Source organism: Cygnus olor, chromosome 2, assembly GCF_009769625.2.
Source record: "Cygnus olor isolate bCygOlo1 chromosome 2, bCygOlo1.pri.v2, whole genome shotgun sequence".
Lineage (NCBI taxonomy): Eukaryota > Metazoa > Chordata > Aves > Anseriformes > Anatidae > Cygnus > Cygnus olor.
The window spans coordinates 3,120,106-3,132,666 of record NC_049170.1 but is presented as its reverse complement, the minus strand read 5'-3'; the positions used below and the strand labels follow the sequence as shown (position 1 = coordinate 3,132,666).

Genomic DNA, 12,561 nt, shown 5'->3' with positions numbered 1-12,561 from the left:
AGTGGGATGGTGGTGGATGACAGAGCCGAGTGCATGAGTGTGGGCACAAGCAGGTTGGTGTGGGGTGTGTGATGGCTCCGCAGGTGGAGAACCAAGCCTTCCCAAACCTCCCTGCTGCTCCACAGCCCTCATTTACGGGGGCAAATGTCCAGGAAGACAAATGACGCCACAAGACTTGAGCCTGGTCCTAACCCTTGGCACCGTTTTTACACGGAGACACAAAATCCCACCCTGAGGTTTTCAGGGGAGGCTTTGAACCCCCTTAGCCACTCAGGCACGGGGTGGGAGCAGCTGCGAGCAGCAGCCGGCACAGGAGCAAGCCACGAACGTGACTTGCTCTGTTCTCCACGTTTTGCCTTCCTGGAATGTTATTTTGCTCACGCTGCTTCTTAGGACGGGAGCCAAGCAGCTCTGGTTTGCTCAGCGCTCGCCTTCGCGCGGCCGGAGGCTCGAGATCCAGCTCAATTCTTCCACTGTCGAGGGCTCTCGAGAGCCGGCAGATGGAATTTTCTAACCCTGCTATTTCTAGATCAAACAAAACCTCTGTGAACCCAAACCCCCAGGTCTTCACACGCCAGGCTGGAACCGCGGGAGCGCTGCAGATGGTGCTGGGGGCTGTAATTCCTGTCCTGCAGCTGGAGAAACCGGGGCAGGGAGCAGGGAAAGAGCTCGGCCCAGCCAGCAGGGCTGGGGAAGGTCTCCTCTCTGCCCTCAGCTTACCTGGAGAAGCACTACAGCCCTCAATGCTACTGGGACCAGAAATCCTCATCTCCTGCCCCAAAAGTGACGCCTCAGACCTGATGGTCAGTACAGAAATGCTGCCACAAAAACAACAGCACAGCCACTGCAGAAGAATGTGGAAAGTGACCCCACAGAGCTCTTCTTTCTTTATTGAAGCATTTGGGTTTAGCATTATGTTATTTATCTGGGGTGAGGCAGGAAACCATCCCCTTTGAGCACCTTTTGCTTCTTTTAGACCCACTGGACCCACTTCAAGGTGTCTTCAGCCCTCCCTCTGCGTTGTGTCCCTGATCTATTAGGGCAGGATGGGGCCTCAGCCAATTTGTAGGATTAATCCCAGCGCTCAGCCAAGCTCCAGCTGACGGTGGGTAGGAAGGGAAGGCACCAGGGTGCCGATCGCCCACTGTGGGACATGGTGCCTCCACCTCTGGAGCATCCGTGTCCAGCTGAGGCAACTCTGGAGCCTACACGGAGCACACGGGGACCCAGCCCCTTGGTCCCCACGTCGGTGCTCAGCCACCATCTGCTTCTCCAATTAGCTGTGAGCCCCAACTTAGGCTTGTTCTAAAACATGGACTTCAAATGTCCCGTACAGCAGTTTGTTTGTCAGCTCGGTGCTCGCCTGAGGTGGGCCCTGGGGACAATTCAGCATTTTGCAAGGGTCACTCAGGGACTGGGGAGACCTCATAGCGGCCTGCCGGGGCCTGAAGGGGCTGCAGGACAGCTGGGGAGGGACTCCGTGTAGGGATAAAACAAGGGGAATGGCCTTAAACTAAAAGAAGGGAGATTTAGATTAGATATTAGGAAGAAATTCTTCACTCAGAGGGCGGTGAGGCCCTGGCCCAGGCTGCCCAGAGGAGCTGTGGGTGCCCCATCCCTGGCAGTGCCCAAGGCCAGGCTGGATGGGGCTGGGGGCAGCCTGGGCTGGGGGCAGGGGGCCCTGCCCATGGCACAGGTTGGAACTGGATGATTTTTAAGGTCCCTTCCAACCCAAACCATGCTGTGGTTCTGTGACACGATCCACACAGACTGGGGTCACCTCCCAGCTGCAGTTTGGCTGGAGCAGCGAGTGCCTGCCCCAGGTAATGATGGATTTTGGAGCAAATACTCCACTTTGGATCCTAATTATAATAATCCTATTAGTCAGGATTGTTAGCAAAGCACCTACTGACTCCTCTGGGAGGCACGTTTCAGAAAGGAGCACCCCACAACATTGGCATAAAAACATTCACAGCCCCCCTGCATCAGGGAGAGAGGCTGTGAACCAGCAGAATTGGCAGGCTGGGGCTTTGAGGAGGCGCGCAGAGGATGCCAGCTACAGGCAGAGCTGTCGGTGCTGTCCCGGACCCTCAGAAACATCTGCAGAAATCAGCTCCTGCAGCCCCTGGACCCCGGGGAAATGAGGGCAGAAACCCTCCTAGGGCCAGCTTGGTTCTGCTTCCCGTGCTCGGCCTGCGACGTGCCAGCCGGGAAGGCAACGCTGTGGGATTTCAATGCCTTTAGTTGTGGGGAGAGAGTATTATGCTAACATTTTAAAACCAATTCTAACACAAACAAGCTTCTGAGGAAGGATTCGTTCACTTTTGCTGATGGGGAGGACGCTAACAGGCCAGGACTATATCTCAGCTCCGGACGCTGCTGGCTATCGAAGCCCAAGAACTGGATTTTTGCATCTTCCGTGTGCTGTAGCCCTCATTCCTCCGCTGAGTGGAGAGGGCAGGCAGCCGAGCCCCTGGGGAAGGGGTGCACGGGTCTGCAGCAGGTAGACGGTTGGGATTTGTTGGCTTTTGTAGCTCTGTTATCTGCCACAGACATCCCCTGAGAGGACCTCCCATCCCTCCGGCTCGGAAATCCATTCATTCACAGCCATCCGCCTGCACGCTTCTCCAGCCCTGCTGCCGTGCATGGGGTGCACATCGGGCACATGGTGCACAGAGAGCGGCTGGACCTCTCTGCCCGGCAGCAGCGTTTTAGGATAGTGACAATTTTAGCCAGGAACTAGCTGCTGGCTCCACGTTCCCACCGCGGTTACTTCCCCAAATCCACTGACCCCTCTGTGCAATCGCAGGCACGACTGTTGGAACTGGGAAAACTTTAAAAGCCGAGGGTAAACTAAGCAGAACAGGGAGAAAAATATAAATAAAAGAATAGTAGAAGAAAAAAAGAATAATAGAAGAAGAAAAAAAGAATAATAGACGAAAAAAAGAGAAGAAAATCTGTGCTCGCTGGACGTCCTTCCTTTCCGCTCGCTTCCCACCCAGTTGTTTAAACTGAAGGGAAAACAATGGGAAACGTACTCACAGAGACATGGTGCTTCTTGCGGCGGCTTGCCCTCCTCCATCGGCATTCCTGCGCCTTGCCCTAGATAAACTCCTGCCGCCGCCACCGCTGCGGTCAAGCCATGCCCCGGCCGTTGGAAACCGGAGCTCCGGGGATGAATTTAAGGCACTGCAGACCCCGCCTCTGGGGCAGCCCCGCTCCCACCGCAACCTCCTGCTTCCACACCTCGCCGGGTCTCCCCAAGCCTTGGGAGAAGGTGGAATCTATGTCCCAGAGGGGGGAAGGAGGCATGGGTTTTAAATCCAAACAAGCCGCCGGGTCTGGTTTTAGGAACGCTGCCTGGAATTTTGCTGCCGAGCTCTCGCGCCGGCTGGAAGTAAATTAATAGCATCAGCTAGTGGCGCTGGTAACAGATTTGTAAGACAGAGAGCATGACTAATAGGGAACATGTGGAAAATGCATTTTGGCAAAAGTTTCTTGGGCAGAGAGCTGGTGGAAAAAAAAAGTAAGAAAGAAGCAAGGCTCAGCAGCGAGGAAAGGCAGTGGGAAGGTCCTGCGTTGGTGTTCCTCGAGGCGAGGCTTTCTCTGAAAGACATGGTGCTCCCTCGGAGCACCTGGATGGGGGCAGAGGGTAGAAAAAGGATGGGGAAAGGCTTTGGGATACACATTCTGGCTTTCTGGCTTCTTTGCAGGAGGAAAAAGAAATAAGAAGTGTGGGAATGCGCATAAAGCCTAAGGAAAGTGGAGAAGAAACCCTCCCTCCTGGTGGTCCGGGGGCACCTCTCGTCCCTGCTGTGCCCATGGGGAGTCGTTGGCACCGGTGGGATCGGCGCTGGGGCTCCAGGTAGCTGCTGGGTGAAAGCAGAGGGTGGAGGCAGAAAGTCTCCCCGGGAGGAGAAGGAAGCAGCAGCCAGCAAGTCACGAAAAGGATCTGACTCAGCCTTTGAGGGGAGAAAGCGCGGGAGGAGGCACATTTTGATCGAGGGGAATCACATTAGAGAACATATGCCTTTTTGGGAACTTTTATCCCAGTAAGGTCCTGACAAAGCAGGATATTTGCTATGGTTTTCCAAAATCATTTCATTTAATTAATCGGTCAGTTAATTCATTGTTCAGAAGTAGCCATCTCTGGTAGGTCAGGTGGAAAAATCCTTATATTCGGGAAAGTTAGATGTAGGGCTGAACATACCCTCGAGGGGTGGCTGCCACTCTAGGGGAAAACAGGTCCAGGGAGGGATTTTGGGGGGAGTGAGTCCCTAAAGAGGTTAAATGGTCATGACCCCGACTGCATGCTTCAAGTGCTTAGGACACCTACAAAGCTTGCACTCTCAAAGGACTTGGGGTGATACGGAGCTGGTTCCAGAGACCACCAGGGCTGGAGATCTCCTCCAGCAATGCCCCAACCTCCCTGGACCATCGGGACCTCACGGAGAAGGAGAAAATTCTCCTGGTACCCTTGAGAACAACTCAGGGCTGGGTCTGGCCTCCAGCAGGCTGGAGGGGCAGGGTCCTTCACGTCTGGGAACAACGTGGTGGGACACCTGGTGGGCACCTCCACAGGAGCCACCGCGTGGTCCCTGGGAGCCTTCTCCCACCCGGCTTCCAGCGCATTTCACACCAGCGACCTCTGAAGGACCGTGAGACCCAGCAGACCTGAGGGATGGCCACCAAAACCTCCTTCCCACCATGGAGCGTGGCAAGACTTCCACCAGCCCCAGCGGGTGCAGGATGGAGCCGCGGAGAAGTATTATTAGTTCTTTAAAAATAACCAGCTGAGAACAACTTCCAGGCTCTGCAGGAGCGCAGGCAGCGGCTGGGAGATAAAAGGCAGCTCGGCACCGTCCCAGTCCCGTGGGTCCCGCAGCCTCTCCAGACCCTCTGCTTTCAAACCGTGCGGGTTATTTATACACACAGCAATCTCTTCTGGTGGACGTCTTCTTGGGGTGGCTGTTTTTCGGGCGAGCAGGGCACTGGCTGCTCCAGCAGCTCCAGCAGCCGCACTGGCGGGGATCGAGTGGTTCCCATCTCCCCGAACCAAAGCATCACCTGGGGAAGGAGGCAGAGGGCTGGAGGCTGAGCATTTTCTCCTGCGTGCTTTAGTTCGGTTTTCACCATCCGAGCAAGTTGCATGCGTGGCAAAACCTTCGCTGCGTGTAGCCAGGGTAATAGCAGAGGACGGCAGGGATATGTGCACTTATAAACAGCTTGTGTTTTCTTCCTTCCAACGCAGGCACTGGAGACCAAACAGAGCTTTTCTAGCCATAAATAAATGTTAGAGGCTAAAGCAGCAACAGGCACCTTCTCACTCTGTGCAGCGTCCCGTGTCCTGGCTCCATTTGGTGCTTGGCACCAAACAAGAAACAGCGGAGATGGAGGGGAGTGGATGTAATGCAGGCTTGAGCACTTTTGGCTGCTGGGAGCCACCTCTCCAGCCAGGCATTGGTCTGGATGTGTTTCCCTTGGATGTCCCATTAAAATGAGTAACTGCTGCCACTAATTACAGTAATATCTGGTGCTACATCTCCGTGCCTGCAGTGGTGAGCAGCAGCCATAGGTAGCCAGCCTGGCCCCAAGTCTCCGAAGCTCTGTACTGCATTGCACGGGGTTCCTTTTCTTCTCTAATTTCCACCTTTTGGTTTTTCATTTGATCTGTTTCGTAACTACGCAAAATGAAGAAAAGCGTCTTTGTTCAAATAACAAGCCTGCTCTTTAAAACAAGACCCAGGAAGCAACGTCACCGTGTTGGGACAAATTTTACAAAACTTAGAGAGAAAAAAGGGATAAGCATCACAGCGTTACTGGTGAGTGATGGTGAGAGCCACTGAAAGACAGGCTGTGCAAGCAGAGGTGACGCTTTAAAACATTGCAGCTAAACAGGAAAAAAAAAAAGAGGCAGGTTTTGATTTCGTTAGTGCTTCTGGTTTGTCTGGACTGCTATTTGCAGCCCCGTGCCTTGAGCAGAGCACCGCGGTTCCAGAAACAGCTTTCAACGGGGATTTTTGTCAGATGTAAACATGCTTCAGGGAGAGGCAACCTCCCTCGTCAGTGCTTCCTCCTGTCTCTGATTCCCTTCTTCCTGCCATTAGTCTCCTTTTCTGCTCGTCCCGGAACGGAGCACTGGTGGGGGAGGAGGATGAAGAGGAGGAGGATGAAGAGGAGGAAGAGAAGAACAAGGAGGACGAGGACGAGGAGGCAGAGGACTGCCTCACACCTGCTGCTGGGTTCACATCCAGCCCAGGTCACAAAAGGTTGCATTTCCTCAAACACCACCTCCAGAAATCCCCCTGGTCTTGTCCTCAAAATTATGAGACTCAGAGAATTTCTACTCTCTTTCTTTTTTTTTCTTTTTTTTTCCCCCACCACCAGTGATTAATAACTGACTTTGCCATTTATGTCCTATTTCCCATGCAAAATGGACTTTACGGGCTCATTTTGGACCTAGAACCACAGCACGGTTTGGGCTGCAAGGGACCTTACAGACCACCCCAATCCTCGGCTGTGCAAACTTCCCTCCTTCATCCAGAGCTTTGGGTGTCCTCCAAGGCTTGGGAGTAAGCAGGGCTCACGTCGCAGGGACTCAGCCAAACCTCGAAACAGTCTTACCAAAAAATTTACAGGCAGGGTAAAACGTTATGGCAGTGTCTGTTGCTAAAATCTGCTCCATCGCAAATCTCTGCGTGGACTTTTCAGAACTATGGTGAGGCGTAAAGAAGGGATGTTAAGCCAGAGAGCAGAGGCCTCTACCCGTTCATCATCGGGCTCGGTTTTTGGTGATTTTTGCTCCCAGCTCTTCTGGTTGGATCAACCCGAGAAGGTCTTGGTCTGGATCAGGACGTTGTGGAGGGTCTCTGCCTCTTTCAAGGACCAAATTGAGAAAAAAAAAAACCAGCCCGTGGGGATATTGGCTGGGTAACGTAAGGGTAACCTTGAAAACAAGGTGGAAGCTGCTTTATTTAATGCACTCGGAAAATATAAACTCTAGTTCTCAACTGCCACTGAATTTGGACCACGCTTTGGCCTCAGTCAGCCCAGAAGATAGGTCAGAAAACAGAATTCCTGTTAAATTTGGTTTGGTTGGTAATTGGAGGAAAAAGCCAGATGTTAGCAGGATGAATAATGTTTCTGCTGAAAAGCGGTGAAACGTTTCCCTGGGATTTCACTGAATCATAACTGCGGAAAGGTAAAAGCACTTCACTTTGAAAATGACAAGAAAAATCCAATAAAGGAAAATAACAATAAGATTTAAATCACAAAGCACAAAAGCCCAGAGGAAGCATTTAAGCCTGGGCTGAAGCGCAGAAGCGATTTATTCCAGCCCTTCCCAGCTGAAATTTTCGCTGTGATGGACACATTCCTGAGATAAATTTCGATGTTGACAAAACCACTTTTTTTTTTGGTCTATCAGGAACATTTCGGTTAAATTTTCAAGGCCGATATACCAAGAGGTGGCAAGAAAGGTACCGTGATGGGGACCTGTGGGGACGCTGCTTGGTGAATATCCTTTATAGGATATTTTTCTGCGTCTGTTCCTGCTCCAAAGCAAGCAGACCAAAGGCGGAGATCTGCCTCAACAGCCAGAGGTCCCTGCAAAGGCCAAATCGAGCAATTATTCCCTTTATTTGCTTCCCTTTCCTGAAGTAGCTGGAGAAGCAAAGAGGAAAAGGGGCCATTTCCAACCCCACCCCGTGTGCCGGGGCAGTACCTGGTGCTGGCGCTGGCCCACGTCTCTCCCACCAACCCACCGCGGCACATAACAGGAAGCAATAAACTTCCCAGCCGGCGTTCCCAGCGTTGGCTGGCCGACGGCATGGCCCTGTGAAGCCCCGCCAGGGTGGGCTCGTTGGAGACCTTCCTGAACTTGCAGGAAAAAAAATTCAAAAAATCCATAAAAATCAGAGGAAGTGGATCCCCGGGCAACAATGGATGTGCAAAAGTTCGCGGCGCATCACCTCCGCCTGTCCTCGCCCCCGTGGTCGTTCCTCCTTTAGCGGTTCACTGAGCAGAGGTGCATCAAGAGGAAAAAGGCCAGGGTGCACGGGAAAGATGAGGGAACGCTGGAAAAAGTCAAGCTGCACCGAAAACGGACACATTTTTGGCTGTTCCAGAAGGGTTTTGTTTCCCCTAACACCTGTCAATGGGCAGAGGTGGTGTGTTAGAGAGGAGCTTGGAAGAGCCCCAGGAAAAGGGAGGAGGAAGGTAGGGAGCAAAAACACAGGTGGGTTGCTGACATTGAGAGTTTGCCCGTTTTTGTAGGAGTTCCAACAAGAAGAAGGACGGTGTCACCTCCATCACCACGTGCCTCCTCTGTCAGATGTCCGCCTGCCCAAACCACAGCGCAGGACGGAGGATGGCTCTGGAGATGGGATTTGGTGGAGATTTCTTAACCCCCGAGTGCAGGAGAAGCCCAGAATGACTTGATCCAAAGTTATCTTTGCCTCTCCAACACCCCGAAAGTAACTGTGATTTGCCAACCAAGGTATTGAGGATTAGAGGAGCTGTACCACAGCCCTAGTGAGGACAGGGACTTGCAGAGAGCAAGTCCCCACAAAGCTGGGTGGGAATGGGACCCGTGGGGAATCCAGCTCAGCTACGTGAGCCAGGTCCATGCTCTACGTGTGGTCACACCTTCATCCAACCTGGTCTACAGGCCGCCAGCAGCAAGGCAGGTGCTTGCCCTGTCCCCCCGGGCAGGCCTCAGGCCTTAGTGCCTTCAGCAGCAGTGCGGCTGAAGCCCCCGTGGGGTGGTTTGGAAGAGCTGCCGTGCTTGTGAGCAGGTGGAAGGTCCTTCTGGTGTGGTGTGGCACCTGCTCGGCGCGCTGAGACCTGCTCCAAAGCCAGTGGTGGCCTCCTAAACCCAGCAGCTCCATGAGCGGCCTGCTTGGAGGAGCGGAGGTGGAGCTCAAGAGCCCACGCTTGTAGAGTGAACCAAAACCATGTCTGAATGGGACACGTGTGTCCATGACACCAAACCTCTCTGACAAGGCACTGGAGCCTCTGTTTCCCAACCCCCTGGCTTTGGAGGAGCCTCCGACTTGCCAGGCCAGGAAGAACCACAACGGCGTTGTGCAAGTGGGGAAAAGGGCCGGGGACGGCTGCCAGACCGTCCCTCCCCCCGACAAACCTATCCCTGCTGCCTCCCCGGATAAACGCCACACAAAATGTCCTCCCAAGGCTTTCCACACCTGGAAGGGCTCGGACCTGGAGTGGTTACCAACCGAGGGATCTCGGCAAGGCCACCAGGCCTGGGGAGGAACAGATGGCACCATCCCCTCCAGAGGAGCAGGGACCCCCCCGGCATCCTCCACACACACAAATCCATCATCAACTACGTAAGGAGACTGAAGACAACGAAGCGAAGGGCAAAGCAAAAGTGCCAGACACCTGGACGCGACTTTGTGATGTTTTTCCATCACTAATAAGATTTAAAGATAGTTAAAAGGGAAGAGAGTGAGAGACTCGAACGTGATAAATGAGGAAACAAACGGGTTGGACATGCTCTTGCCAGCTGTTCTTAGATAACAGACAGCACAGAAAATACAGAAAAAAAGGAAACATTATTACTACAAGTGCTTTCCTACCCTGCTGGCCGGGGTCCCAGCGTGACCGGGGCAGGTTTCTACTCTGCTGACCGAGATTTACAGTCACCCCAGTATCACCAGTAAATATTTAAATGTCCGCCTAGATAATTATACACAGAGATGTTTAAACAGTTGTGTCTACGTGCCAAAAAGAGGAATAGAAGAGAGAAATGCCCGGGGAAGTGCCCGGTGCTGGGCAAGCTGTCCGGTTCCTGCCCTGGGAGCCCCAGGGCATCATGAAGGATGGGCAGTGTGATCCGAAGGAGAGCGCAGGCTGGGCAGGATGGGAGCCTTCCTGGATGTCAGAGAGGTTGGCAGTCCCTGCATGACGGATCACATCAAAATTTGTGTCTGGATGCCACTGGGTCCCCCATGCCAAGGGGGCAGGCCCTGCGGCCTCAGGCTGGCATCCAGGTGGGAACGGAGCTGGCCCCGTCTGGGCCGTGCTGGTGCCTGAAGCACACTTTGGCACCAAGGAGACCTTCAGAGCCAGAGGTCCGAGCCTTGGGCACCCACCTGCCTGTCTGCTGCATGGGACAGTTATCCAAACCAGTGCCACCAGATCTTACACCACCACCACCAAACCCTACACCAGCACCTCCAAACTGTACATCAGTACCACCAACCCCCACATCACCTCCAACAAACCCTACACCAGCACCACCAAACTGTACATCAGCACCACCAAGCCCTCCATCAGCATTACCAAACCCTACATCAGCACCACCAAGCCCTACACCAGCACCACCAAGCCCTACACCAGCACCACCAAGCCCTACACCAGCACCACCAAGCCCTACACCAGCACCACCAAACCCTACACCAGCACCACCAAGCCCTACACCAGCACCACCAAGCCCTACACCAGCACCACCAAGCCCTACACCACCACCACCAAGCCCTACACCAGCACCACCAAACCCTACACCAGCACCTCCAAGCCCTACACCAGCACCACCAAACCCTACAGCACCCCACACGGTGATGTCCCCAGGTTGGTTTGGTATGGCCCCCTCCTACCCCATGCGCAGGGCTAAGGCAGACACCCCACCTTGCTGCCTACCGAAGGACGGACCACGCTGCTGGGACGTCTTCACCCCACGTGGTGCCCGCAGGGAAGCAGCCAGATCCTCTCAGAGGATCCTCATGAGATGGCACCTTTCTCACTGCAGCATTGCCCTCATGGGCACAGGACCCCAGTAGGAGAGCGTAAATCTCTTAGGGGATTAAAATAATCCTTAATGAAGATGTGGGGCCGTGCGGGTGGTCGGTCCCGAGGTGGGGGCTCGCTGCCCCTGGGGAAGCCTGCAGCGGGTTGTGCTCCACGCTCCCGCTCTGCTTTGCAACAGGTTGCTCGTGGGGAGGGAGCAGCTATAAAAAGGCGGAGAGAAGAAAGGGCGATATCGGATCCAGCTGTGAAAACAAAGATTAAAACCCTCTGAGCCTACGACCTCCCTTGGCCAACGCGAGGAAAAGAAATGCGCCAACGCTAATTCCTCTGTCCGTGTCCGTCCAACAGGCATTTTTTCATGAATGAGCAGGTCGAGGCGGAAGGGGAGGAGGGGGAGATGCGGGAGGAGGAGGTGGACAGCCCTTCCTCACATTTGGCATGGGAGAACCTTTGCATCTGGCAGAGGCAGGGACGCGGGGCTGAGCCAACACCGCTCCGGTGCTCAGGGCTGGGCCAGGTGGGAAGCCAAATGAGGTTTTCTTCTCTCTTTGCTGATACAACACCCTCCTGGAGGTGGGAATCTTCCCAAGAGAGCACCAGGTTCATGGTGCAGGTTTCGTAGAGCAATGAGCAGCTGACACCAAACCCTGCACCACTCGCTGGGCTGCAGAGGGGCCCATGGTACCCACGGCATCGCCGGGATGGGCACGGGGCCCAAACACCCCCCTGCCGGGTACTTTGCTGGTCCCCAAGGAGGTTTTCTCCACTGCAAGGCTGAGATGGGATGCAGAGGATGCTACAGTCACTGTTTAATCATCAATAACACTGAAATCCCCCATGAATTCACCGAGCCCCTTCCTGGGCTCCCAGTCTTGTGCTCACATTTCTTGTCTTCGAAGCTCGCTGCCCAGAGCCTGCTCAGCCTCCTCTGCCGATTTCAACATTGCTTAAAGAGTGAAACGATGTGGAAAATACAAAGGAAAGAGAGTAAAAAAGGAAAAAAAAACTGATCCTCCTCCACTGTGTGATAAACAGCTCTTAGAAATGCCAGGCCAGGGTATCAGTTACACCCACAGGAGGATATTGGGACGCTGTTTGCTGCTGGCTGAGCGAGGTTTGTCTTCTTCAACAGGGCTCCAGCAACAGCTGGACCCCCAGCCCACCACACTTGGGTATTCCAGGAAGCCCCCTGGAAATTTTCCGGAGTGAACAGCTGTGGTCAGTGACCTGGCCGTTACCAGAAGCTGAGGGAAGATGAAGCTGTGGGAAGATCTCCCTGAAAATTCCCTCCTTCCACCTCTGGCCCTTTCCCTCCCTTCCTTTTCAAGGCGTCTCCCGTTAGCCTCCAGACAGAAAAAATGAAGAAACCTCCACACCATCTGTGTTCCTGAGAAAGGCTCAGTAACAGCACAGATCCCTGCCCTGTACAGAAGGGACGTGAACCAAACCCACAAGTTCTGTCCTGCAGCGTTGCTTTCCAGCAGGATGATCTGCACGTGGACGGGCAAGGTAGAGCCCTGCAGGCCGTGCGTGCAGCAAGGAGCTGGAGCAGAGCCCCACAGCGGCACCCATCCCGCTGAGCCTTGAGGAGCACAGGGCCTGTGAGCTTCCTTGCATCGTTTGCAGAACTTCATCCATCGCCGTCTTTTTTTCCTGGCTGTTTATTGGGTCCCTATTGCCCTCAAAGCCTGGGAGCCTTCACCTCAACCCTCTACAGCCAACCTCGGTGCTGCTGTGCCATCTTTGGGGGGACCCCAAGAGGTGCACCTGCCCCATGGTACTGCCCCTCTG

At 54.0% G+C, this 12,561-nt stretch overlaps 1 protein-coding gene across 5 annotated transcripts in view; it reads right to left on the bottom strand.

Moving 5' to 3' along the window:
* GJC2 (gap junction protein gamma 2) overlaps positions 1-12,561 on the bottom strand; it is a 30,783-nt gene that overhangs the window by 5,511 nt on the left and 12,711 nt on the right. Inside the window, exon 1 of one of the 5 annotated variants that reach the window (XM_040549682.1) lies at positions 10,663-10,680. The exons of 3 other annotated variants lie outside the window; for them this stretch is intronic. The gene's annotated coding sequence lies outside the window, so the exon portion shown is untranslated. Of the gene's footprint in view, positions 1-3,042; positions 3,459-10,662; positions 10,681-12,561 lie in introns of those variants that run through there. One more of the 5 variants, XM_040549678.1, reaches the window with a different exon arrangement.